This window comes from Pinus tabuliformis, chromosome 7 (assembly GCF_031772625.1).
Source record: "Pinus tabuliformis cultivar Carrire ecotype Pingquan chromosome 7, CPIR1, whole genome shotgun sequence".
NCBI lineage: Eukaryota > Viridiplantae > Streptophyta > Pinopsida > Pinales > Pinaceae > Pinus > Pinus tabuliformis.
The window spans coordinates 1,319,028,207-1,319,040,082 of record NC_142293.1 but is presented as its reverse complement, the minus strand read 5'-3'; positions in this window follow the sequence as shown (position 1 = coordinate 1,319,040,082).

The following is an 11,876-nucleotide window of genomic DNA, read 5'->3' as shown; positions in this document are numbered from 1 at the left end:
TATAGGTGACAAGCTCCTAGTCCAAACAATATTGCCAGAACTTGACGAGGAAGGAAAAATCATATTGGAACCTGAAGTACTCACAGAAACAAGAACTTGACAACTACGAAATCGATCAATTTCAGAGTATCTCATCAAGTGGAAGAACTTACCCGCTAAAGATTCCACATGGAAGGATGATAATTTTATATAGAAGCATCCAAAACTACTCAAGCATTGAGGACAACACTTTTTTGAAGGAGAGGGGCATGTTAGGTCCCTATAATACTAGTGTATTCCCTTATTAGTATTGTCATTGTAGCCCTTATTGTTATTTTTGTGCCCATGTTGTCCCCATATTGTTATTATTGTGCCCCATAGAAGCCCACTATTGTTATTGTTGTGCCCTTACATTATTATTGTTATGTTGGCTCTTATTATATTGTGACCCCTTAGACTCCTATATATAGAAAGGAGGTATTGTCATTTGTATCATCCAAGAATTGTTCATTTGTGTAATGTAAAGGAGGTTTCCCCCTCGAAGAGGTTGATTTTGAAGTTGTTGATCTATCTTTTCTTCTATTTTGTGAGTTGGTTGCATAACACAGTAGCTAATATATATTGGATGGTATGAAGATATTCAACAATGGTGTCAATGCCTAATTTACAATTTATAAATAACTACTTATATGAATTTGGTATTCAAAAGTTTTGAATCTTTTTTTGTTACTAGGATCAATGGTCTGACCCACATTTGCAGTGTTTATGAGTAAATAATGTCTTTATTATTTTAATTATCTTTTGACAAAGATTACTTGTTGTTTTCAGAGGAAAAAATCGTAATTTTATTCAACTTGAATCAAGGAACAAAATTACATTTTGTAGATGCTAAAAGCATTTTGTCATACCAACCTTTCAGCTGATGAGAAATAAAAAAGAGAAACTAGATAAAATTGACAAAGATTACTTGTTACTTGTGTGCTTAGTCATATTAAATTAGACTATTCATTATGTATTTTCTAACTTTGAGGAGCGAAACTAAACTACCATGCAACACTTGTTTGTATCTGTTAACTTAATTCAATGTCTTGATCTTATGAGTTAAAAAAATATATGTAAAATTCAAGCATTTAAGTGAGAGTGTATGGATAATGTGAGCACACATTGTATAATATATAGTATGTATGGACATTGTTGATAAGTGTTATATAATTTTTTGAAAGGGAAAAAACCATAATTTTATTTCAACTTTTGAATAAAAGGAAAAAATCACATTTTGCTTATGCTTAAAAGCATTTAGTATGAGCAACCTTATGACTCAGAAGCATAGAGAAAATTAAAGACAATAAATTCAAAGGAGAAAATTAGGTGATATAGAAATCACTAATTTCCATTTCTTTTCTTTCTTTTTTTGGACCTTCTACCATCCCCTTGTAGATTGGTCCATAGGAACCATTGCCAAGTTGTTCACAGATGTCTTTGGTGGATGTTCTTTGTCTAAATCATAAATTTCTAAAGCATGAGCTCTCTTTGTGTCCACTTTTTTGTCCTCTTTTTGTGCCACGTTTTCCTATTGTTTTGAATCATGGAATGCTTATGTTTTTTTACCATTCTGCTTATGGGTTGCGTTGCCATTTTGTATTTAAGTACCCCATTCTTCTTTGTTTGAAGGGTTCTCTGTGAACACCCCTTCTTCCTCCTTTGTGAGGTAGATATCGGAAGATTATCATCCTTTTGTTTTGCAGGCTTGCCCCTTTTTCTTTTTAGGGTGCTTTTTTGCCTGAGGGCATGTGTCTTGTGATTGTCTTGTTTGAAAGCATGATCGACACATGAATATCGTATTTTCATAATCCAAAAGTTGGGTCCATTGGAAGTTTTCATGTTTTAGCTAAATGTGATTAGATAGACCTTTACTCAAGTCTATTTATACATAGATTCTTGCAAAAGCAAATAACCCTTTCTCAGTTCTCTTGGTGTCCATCTTTTCAAAAGACCCCAAATTGTTTCTTATTTCCTCAAGGACCTTATGATGTCAAGAGGGAAGGGGAAGATTTGGTAGCCTCACCCAAACTGGCAATGTTGAGACCACCATTTTTTCATATTTAAGACTCCTGTGATGTGAATTTTTTTTATTTTTTTTCCACATTGAGTTTTTAGAATTCACGTTTTGAGCCAACGAGAGTGGATCAACATCAGAAGAATAAGATCAGAAATGCGATCAAAACCAATAGGATAAATAAGAGATAAATTCAAAAGAAAAAGACCTAACTAAATTATTTATTTTTTTGGGTTATAGATTGTTATTATTTAATTATTTATAGTTTATTACATTATTATTATTGTTGTTATTTCTTTTTCTTTTTTTCTAGGATTAACTTTTCTTTTTAAGATTTCATTCAACTTTTTTTTTTACTTAACATTTATTTGGGTCTTTTTCTTTTGAATTTCTCTCTTATTTATCCTATTGGTTTTGATAAGATCTCTCATCTTATTCTCCTGATGATGAGCCACACTTGTTGGCTTGAAATGTTCCCCAAAACTAGAGCCCTCCTTTTAATACTTTCTCCAATTCTTCGTGGGTGTCAAATTGAACAATGAAGAAACATTTTGAGCAAAGGTATATATTGTAGTTGTTTGTTCAGGTTGAGAAGACCCACTAATGCAAAGCATGAAATATAGGCCAAAAACTTTTGAAATGACAAATTACTACCCTAGATTGAAGAATAGCAAAAAAAATATTTACCTCTGTTGGAGTTACCTCCACGACAAGTGCTTGTTGTTGTTGTTCAATGATGTAAGATCCTAGGTTGTGTTGTAGCAGATTTAGTGGATTAGAACCTTTACTCCTTACTGCATTCTTGTAGGAGGATGAGCTTCCTGGGTTCTTGGGTCGTAGAGCACCCCCTCACAACCTTAAATTTAAGACAATGGTGGAGTTTCTTGAAATGTTGCAATCCTGCAACTGAAAAAGATCTCGTAACTGCTTCCCCTTGTAAAGGAGATGTTGAATATCTACAAGAAATCCCAACTAGGTCTCTATTTGTTGCTTGAGATCCGCCACATAATCCAGACCCAAGACCATAAAAAGGGAGGATTTCCCATTAAGGGTCTTGATAATGATATGAAATTCCTTCATTTATTTGAACTCTTTGAATGCTTCACCAAACCTAGATCATTTAGGACATAAGTTTTTTTCTTGATAGATTTGTGCCATTCTGAGGACTGCCCAAATTGTGTAAGCTAGGATTTGGGCTAGCTGCCTAAGAAAACCTGAGAAGAGGTCTAAATCCGGCCTGATCTAAAATAGTAGTAGACCATGGATCTACAAATGAAAGAAGGTCCTCCAGGTTACCTGCAAAGAGTATAGGAAATTAACCAAATAAACCCCCTTTGTCCTACATCTCATATTTGGCTTCCCTTCCTTCTAATATCATTGGGGAATGGTAGTGGCATGAGGAGAACGACATCCAGACCACTCCCACATTCACCCATATCATCCATTGGTCATATTTTTGCGTAAGAATGATCTCTTCATCTCGGATCGATGATGGGCATCGCATGCTTGTTTCAGTCACGTGACTGCCTACCGCACTTGATTAGAATCCAAAAAAGTGGTATGCGTAAGAAACCATAATGCTTTAAGCTCTCACTATCTTTCTGATTTGATTTTTTTCCCAAATTGTCAATTTCATGTTGTGAATGAGGGATTAAATTGTGATTTAGGCAAGGTGACGCTATTGATAAGTGTTATATAATTACGTTGATACATGTTACCTACTTCAGAATACAGCTTCCAAAATTTCTATTCTTTAAAAAATAAAAATGTATGGATGGTCTATATTTAATAATATGAGAATATTCTCTATAGTATACACAATCTAACAGATGAAATCAAGGGATCCCATACTATTTTTCCATTTCAAATTTTATGTGGTGTGTTTGCAACCTCCACTTTGTCCCGATGTTAAAAAATCTCAATATTGTAGAAACTAAATGGATAATAAATTAAATGACACATCAGTGTTTTGATGGCTATCGACATTTATCAACCATTTAGTTTATATGGCTCCACCAATATATAGTGTCCCAAGGAAATGATATTGATAATTGGTATGGTGGAATTACATGTGTGATATTGGTATTATGACTTGTGATGTTTAGGTCACTTCTTGTAAGACCCTCCATGGGCACATTGAATGTTATGACTAAACTAATGGACATGACATTATTATCTATGTGAACTTTGATACATGTGGAGAAAATACAAGTGGATACACCTTGACTACTTAATTATGTGTTAAGGATGTGATCTAGCTAGATGTTATTATGATTGATTAGGGCTTTCATTATGGAATGTGTAATATTCACAATAAGCATACATTTGGATGAGTCGTTGAGCCTATTGCAAGACCAACTTCATTAGGAGCATGAATTGACATGATGTATATGAGTAGCCACTTTACATAGATTGCATGCAACCACTAACCCCGACACCATCATTTTAGTGAGGAGATGCATGTGATATATTAAGGTGCTAAACTATGGGCTACTAGAACAATTGTGTTTTATTATGGCAATAAGTTAACAAAAATCATATAAAGTTGATTACTATGTAGATTTTTCCCTAACAATTATGTGTGAAAAGCACTTTGGAATCTCAAAGAGAGTAAAATTGTAATAAGCAGAAGCTCAAAAGAGTGTAAAAAGGTAATAAGCACTTTGGAAGATCAAAGAGAATGTAAAATGTAATAATCCCTTTGGAAGCTTAATGCAAGCTCTATATGTCCTTAGATGAAATGCAAAATGAAGAGTTCTTGATTTTCTATAAAAGCACTCATATTCACCCTATTAGTGGGGAAATCATTAATGTATTATTCTTATGTTAGATTGTGGGTTGGTTCCTTGTGAATTAGCTTGGTTTTGAGAGCATTTGTGGTGAGTGACATTATTTATTTGCATGGCTTTTAAATTGTACTTGGTGAGTGTCATTATTGGTTTAGTTATTAATTTCCAATTTGTTCTTGGTAAGTAAAATCTTAGTTGACAATGTAGTGCCTTGTTCTAGCTAACATAGTTGGTTTCTAGGTCCACTTGTGAAGCTAAAGGTGACTTGTAAATATTAATGACATTATATAAGCATTATCGATGGGAGGTGAAACCTATTGACATGTTACAAGGCTTTGGAGGCATGTTGTAAAGCTTACACAATCCTGATATCCTAAATGTAATATAAAGTCCTAGGAATTGCATAAAACATGAAGATTGAGCTCTAAATTTTATTAGCAATTTCAATCAAATATAACGTTTATATATAGACTTATGCTTTATGCTTTTTGATATTATTCTAGCTTTAAATTACCCAATAAAAAATAATTTGTTTCTTGAATTGTTTTCTACTTTTAAAATTGTTTTAGCATTGCATCATCTAATGACAAGAAGTTTATTTCTTGAATTTACTCTTCAAATAAGTTAAGAAAAACTATGTAAAAAAAAAATAAAAACAAACAAACAACCATTGAAGAAAACATATATAACATCATGAAAATGTGGAAAAATTAAGAATAAAAAAAAGTTCAAGTGTGAAAAAATATTAAATAAAAGCATATATAATATTATATATAGTGCAAATATTCCCCTCTCATAATGATGGGGATATTAGCTAAAATACTCTCATGCAACATAAAACTAAATAGGAAATTTGGGAAATATAAAAGATTTGCATATCAAGGTTTAAGCTAACATACCCAGCACAACAACTTTTCTTTCCGTAGCGATAATAATGTGTTTATAGCGTGACGTGGTTTACATCGTGTAATTAAAAACCGGATCGAGGGGTGTTGTAGTTACATTTTGTGGTTCTTTTCATTATCAATATTTTTTCCCAGTAATTTTTTTTTGGTTATCTTATCATGCAATTAGAGTTTATATAAAAGTTAGGGGAAAGTGACCCCGATCGGGGTGGGAAAGAGGGCGCTGGAAGAAATAATGATGGAGGTCAGAAGGTGGAAACACAAGCCACCTCCTAAGATAATCATAACCCAGGAAGTAGAGTCAGCTGACAGGTAGGGACGAAATCCGAGGCGAGGTGATGGAAGAATAATGGAGAAGGCTGGGGTAAAGAATGGAGGCGCACGGACAACGAAGCGTGGGATAGGTGTCAATAATCTTATAAGAACAGGTAAAGACAGAGAAACAGACAGTTTGAGGTTAAGAAAGGTGACGAGGGCAGAGAGCATTTGGCAGAGAGTACTTGACAACCACCGCAGAAAGGGGCAGAAGACAATGGCTGAGAGAAGAAGGAAGGATGGAGAAAATGCAGATGAGGAAGGGAGGCAGACAAGACAAGATAAGAACAAGCAGAGAGGCCAGATGGTTATGGATCAGCGCCAGAGTGAGACAGAGGAGCAGAAGAGCTGGGAGGAAGACAGACCTCGGGGAATGACAGAACAGGTTCGCATTAAAGGAAGACCGGTGAAGGAAAGCATGCTGGAGGAAGAACAGTCGGGAGAAGAAGGTAGTCGAAACAAGGACGAAATGGAGCCAGGCAGGAAAGATTGTATGAGGAAGATGTCGTTCGAGGCTGGCCAAGGAAGCCATGGTACCACCAGGGGTGGAATATCCAACACAGGCAGAGGGAGAAGACGCAGGGGCCGTGGGAGAGCAAGGCAAAACGAGAGTCAGGAAGCCAAGGCACCTTCTTCAACCAGACAGAAACGAGGAAGGAAGACCAGGAAGCAGATGATCCGGGAAGCAGAGAGGGCGTTTAATGAAGGAACAAATGGAGACATAAGAAGAATTATTCAAGAGCTTGAAAATAATGTAATGCAGGAGGATTCAGACCCGGAAATGGAGGACTGGGTCTACCTTCTGCCGGACCCAGGAAATACAAGGGGGCGTCTTTCCCTTTATAAATAGTCTCTGCATGTCTACTGGGTGGTGAAGCGCCTTTTGGCTAAGGCTATGGAGCAGGTTGCTGAAGAGATGACAGAAATGGCTCAAGGAATTCCAAATCTAAGAAGGGAATTGAAAAACCTTCAACTCACTCTTCTGATGCAGGATAGTAGACTGGAGGAAATCCAAGTTCTTCTGAAGAAAATCACCACAGGGCCGCGCGACGAGGAGACCATGCCTGAAACAATGGTAGACTGAGTCTTCTAGTTTTTACAAGTGTTCTTTTGTCAAGTTTTTTGAGAAACAGTTCTCCTTTTGAAATGTTCTGAATTGTTAAAACTGATAGGATTCTAGCATAGTTTATGGTAGAGTAGTGTTTCAGTCATGTTTTTGCAGACTCAGTACTTATGATATGGGGTGGCTCTTATAGACTTGTGGTGACCAACAGACCCGGTTTCCCCCCGGGGCGGGTTGAGGTCACCGAGTGTTTGTATATAGTTAAATTTGTGTGAATATAATAGAAAAGGTCCTACATTAGCTTACAAAAAAAAGAAGAAGTTAGGGGAATGTGGAAGGTTTTTATACTTGATGCAATTATTTCAACCCATTATTATTATTTTTATTTATTTTTTGGTTTGATTTTTTATTATTATATATCTATATATGTTATTTTTTGTTTTTTATAGGTTTGATTTTTTATTATTACATATCTATATATATTATTTAAAATATAAAAGATATTATTAATGTTAATTTATTTTAATTTAAAATTTTGAGAATGAATTATATTAAATGGTTCGAAAGGTTGATCATCAAATAGTAATGTAATTAATTTGAAAGATATTTACTAAATCAATATAGATCATAATAATTTAAAATAATAATATAATTAATTTGAAAAATATTCTCTAAATCAATATAGATCATAATAATTTAAAATTTATTAGGTGTTTATCTATATTTATTTAGAGATCAAATTCTTTAAATTATGATTTAAAAACAAATGAATTTATCATGGTTTTTAAATTAATTATATATATATATATATTGGAAATGAAAAAACTACCTATCATTATATGATTAAATTTTTTTAATTACAATTTTTGTTTCAGGGTCTCTGTATTTATCAAGGCATTATAATTCAACACGTTAGTTTGAACCTAGATTACGTTTGAACCATTACAACTATTCCACCCAACCAACCATTTAAGATAACCCCAATTGACATACATGCATGCATAACTTAAAATATTTTATTTATATACCACATTGAAATAATTATTTATTAATAATATACTTTATAAATGCCATAAGGTTGAAATGTTTTATTTATATGTCACATTGAAACAATTTTTTTGTTATTAATAATTTTTCAAATGCCATATGTCTAGCTCCATATGGAAGGAGTTACAGCTCTTACTCTAGTTTATCTATCAGTGATATAAAAATTGATGTAAAATTATGCATTGAAGGTAAATATTGAAATATTTTATTTATAGTTGACATTTTTTTAATTAATATTTCTTTTAAATGTGAACCCTCGTTAAAAACAAGAAGAATGACATGTATCCTTTATCTCCTTCATCATATGTCAATATAGTAAATGATTTTTAATTTTGTGTGTGTGTGTGTATGTGTATATATGGTTGATATTGAAACTTTTAGTTAATATTTTTTTAAATGTCGCATGTCAACACCACGTTGAATAAGCAATAAATTACATATCTCCATATACCTCGTTATAGAAAGTGTTTTTTCGATGCAATAAAATATAAAGAAAAGTTTTTTTAATATTATTTTGGCGTACAAATGTGAGGGAAAAGTTCACGAAAGGTTTAATCAATAAATATTCTTTGTTGCGCAAAGTGGGGAAAAGAGGTAGCTCAAACAAACATCATGGACAAACAAAGGTCTTACAGAGCACTATCTTTTTTTTTTGTAAGCTGGGTGGTTCTCATTCTATTACTCGATCAAAAAAACATAACATCAAAGCATAAACAGTCATAGCCCGCCCTCATGGGGAAACCGGGACCAAGTTCCATCGGTAGTTTTTGAAAGCAGCCCAAAAATAGAAGGCTCTCAGTCTGGTGGTCTGAGCAAGCAAAGCTAAACATTCCTGAGCCTTACTAACACTATGGCTAAACCTACTGTTCTGAATTACATGCCTTCTACTATCTCTGACAGGTATAAATCTAAAACCAAAAAAATTATGAAAGATGTTAAACATATCTTCTGTTATTCGATGCCGCCATCAGGGTGTTGAGCTGCTCCATCTTCTGGGTCTGGGAGAATGCGGTTCAGCCGCTGTTGAATAGCCTCCAGCTTCTCATCATGTTGGGTCATTGCAACACGCAGAAAAGCCAGTTCCCTGCGGATATCTGGACCCCCTTTGGCCAGGTTGACCATTTCTTTCGCCATCTGCTCCAAGGCTTTGGCCAAGAGGCCCTTCATAACCCAGTAAATGTGGAGCGACTGCTTGAATAACGACAAGCGCCCGCGAGTATGCCCCGGGTCCGGTATGAGGAATTCCCATTCATCCATCTCGTCGTCCCAATTCTCCTGAATCAAGTCTTCTTCCAGGTGTTTCATGAGATTGCTAACAGCAGGTTTTGTTTCAGGTGTTTCATACAAAGGATATTTTTACATTATTTGGTGGCACAAACAAGTAGAGGAGAAGACTTGGTGGGCAAGTATACATTCTCTACAACCAATCAACCATAGTGTCAATAAGAGGCATCACTCCCTCCTAGCTATGGACATTGACACAAGGATCGTGGTATATTGGGATCATATGATACTATGAAGCAATCCTCACCATCAATATGAAATATTGGATTTTTAGACATGAAGTTTTATAGTTATAGACTTTTTTCCAAGACAATATTCATTTTTAGTATATCTCGATTTTTATTGTTTAGTTTGGAAAAGACTTGTTGTAAAACATGGTAATACAATAAATATTATTATTATTATTATTATTTTATTGGAAAAAAGGATGAGGTGGGAAGACTAATCAAACAAACTTAATTTTGTGTAACCAATTAATAGTTATATTAGACACCATTCCTTTACCATTTCCCACAAGAAGTCACAATAGTTTAAGAATTATATTATGTTGGCACTTATATGCTTCGACAGATCCATTGTTGCAATTAATATAGAATATAAAACTTTAAACAAGTCTAATATGCAATGTCGTCGCTTAGTACGTGCCTCTTATACAAAAAATAATTGATAGCAAAAGTATAAAAATTCCCCTCACGCCCACGCACAAAGATCTTAACATTTTTTAATTATTAAAAATTATGATTTGCAAGGTTCCATTTTGTAAGCAACATTATAATAGTTTAGATTTTCTTCAGCTTATGAATTTAAGTTTCTACTTTAGAATATTAAAACAAAATTTCAAAATATTAAAACAAATAAAATTGTTAAAGTTTTTAAGTAGGAAGATTTTTATAGTTGAATCCACAAAGTTAAGATTTAGCGAGTGTTTAGTTAAAACAATGAAATTTATATTTTTCATTAAAATCATTTATAACAAAAAATTACACAACAAATGGCATCAATTGACTTTTATCTATTGCCTATATTCTTAAATAACTAATACATCTACAAATGTTTATAAGCCTTTATCTTGCATTATTTGACAAATTGATATTTCAAGGCCTTATATGACTCCTACACAAGTTGCCCATAAAATCAAGCTAGCTATTAAAGGTAGGAAAAAAAGTTTGAAAGAAAAATATTTAATATCCTAAAATCAAGCTATTTATTAAAGGTTGGTAAAAAAGTTTGAAAGAAAAACATTATATAATATTAAAGGAACACATAATTAATTATGAAAAGGTAGGTTGACTTGGGGGCATACCAAAGAGCTATAAAGATTTATAATGGAGGGGACATTGTTTTTTCTTATCAATACATTATATTATTTTGAAATATATTGTTAGTAAATGAATAATTATGCTTTAGGCATTTTATATTTTTATGAAAAAACAATAGAAAAATATTTATAAGTATTGGGAGACTTTAAGTTATTAATAGATTAGATAGACAATAAATATAAAATTGAGACTATAATATTAGTTCCAATTAGAAATCAATTTATGAAGCTAAAAATTAATTTCGATATATATATATTCAACTCAAATGTTGATCATCTATCTAAATAAGTTGTATTAATGTAGGGATGAAGGAACGGAAGACGGAACGAAACCCTGCTCTCGCGCGGAATTTTATTTATTTATATTTATATTTATATTTATTTATTTATTTTTATTATTATTATTATTATATATATATATATATATATATATATATTTATTTATTTTATTTTATTTATTTATTTTTTTCGCTTCTGGTAACAAGGATCTTCCACTGCGCAGGGGCAAGGAGGCTGAACCCTAGCCACTTCTACCCCCGGTTTCGAGCCTCTGCATCTTGGCCGGGATCCGATGGTTTTTGTTGATGCAGACGATGCAAGTTGGTCGCGCGCTGACTTCTCTTTTGCGGAGATTTGGAGCGTTAAGGGAACATGGGCGTGGAGGACCTGGCCAACACTGTTCTTGTTTCGTGTCGCTGCAACTTGGCTGGGTGTCTTGGGCTTCTGAAGGCTGCTGTGGAAGATTGGTGGTAGTTTGTTTGTTTTCTGGTTCGTCTGATATAGGAGGAGAGTTTGAGGGGTGGGGGAGGAGTGGCTACCCTGGAAAATTTTTTCCCCATTTCGTGCCTCTCTTTATTGTCTGGGCTTCCAGGGTTTGAGCTTACCTGTCACAGTTTCTTTTCTCAGGAGTGTTTTTGCCTGTGGTGGTTCGGTGCCGGTGTCGGGTCTATGTTGTTCGTGGGATCTGTACTGGCGCTCTCTTGGGGCTGCACCACTGCTTTTATTTGTTGGGTTTTGTAGTGGGTATGGGGCTTCTTTGTTACCCTCTACAGCACTGCTCTGGGGCTCATTTTCTGGGCAGACTGTGATCGGTTTATGCAGGGTTTAGGCTATTTGGCTT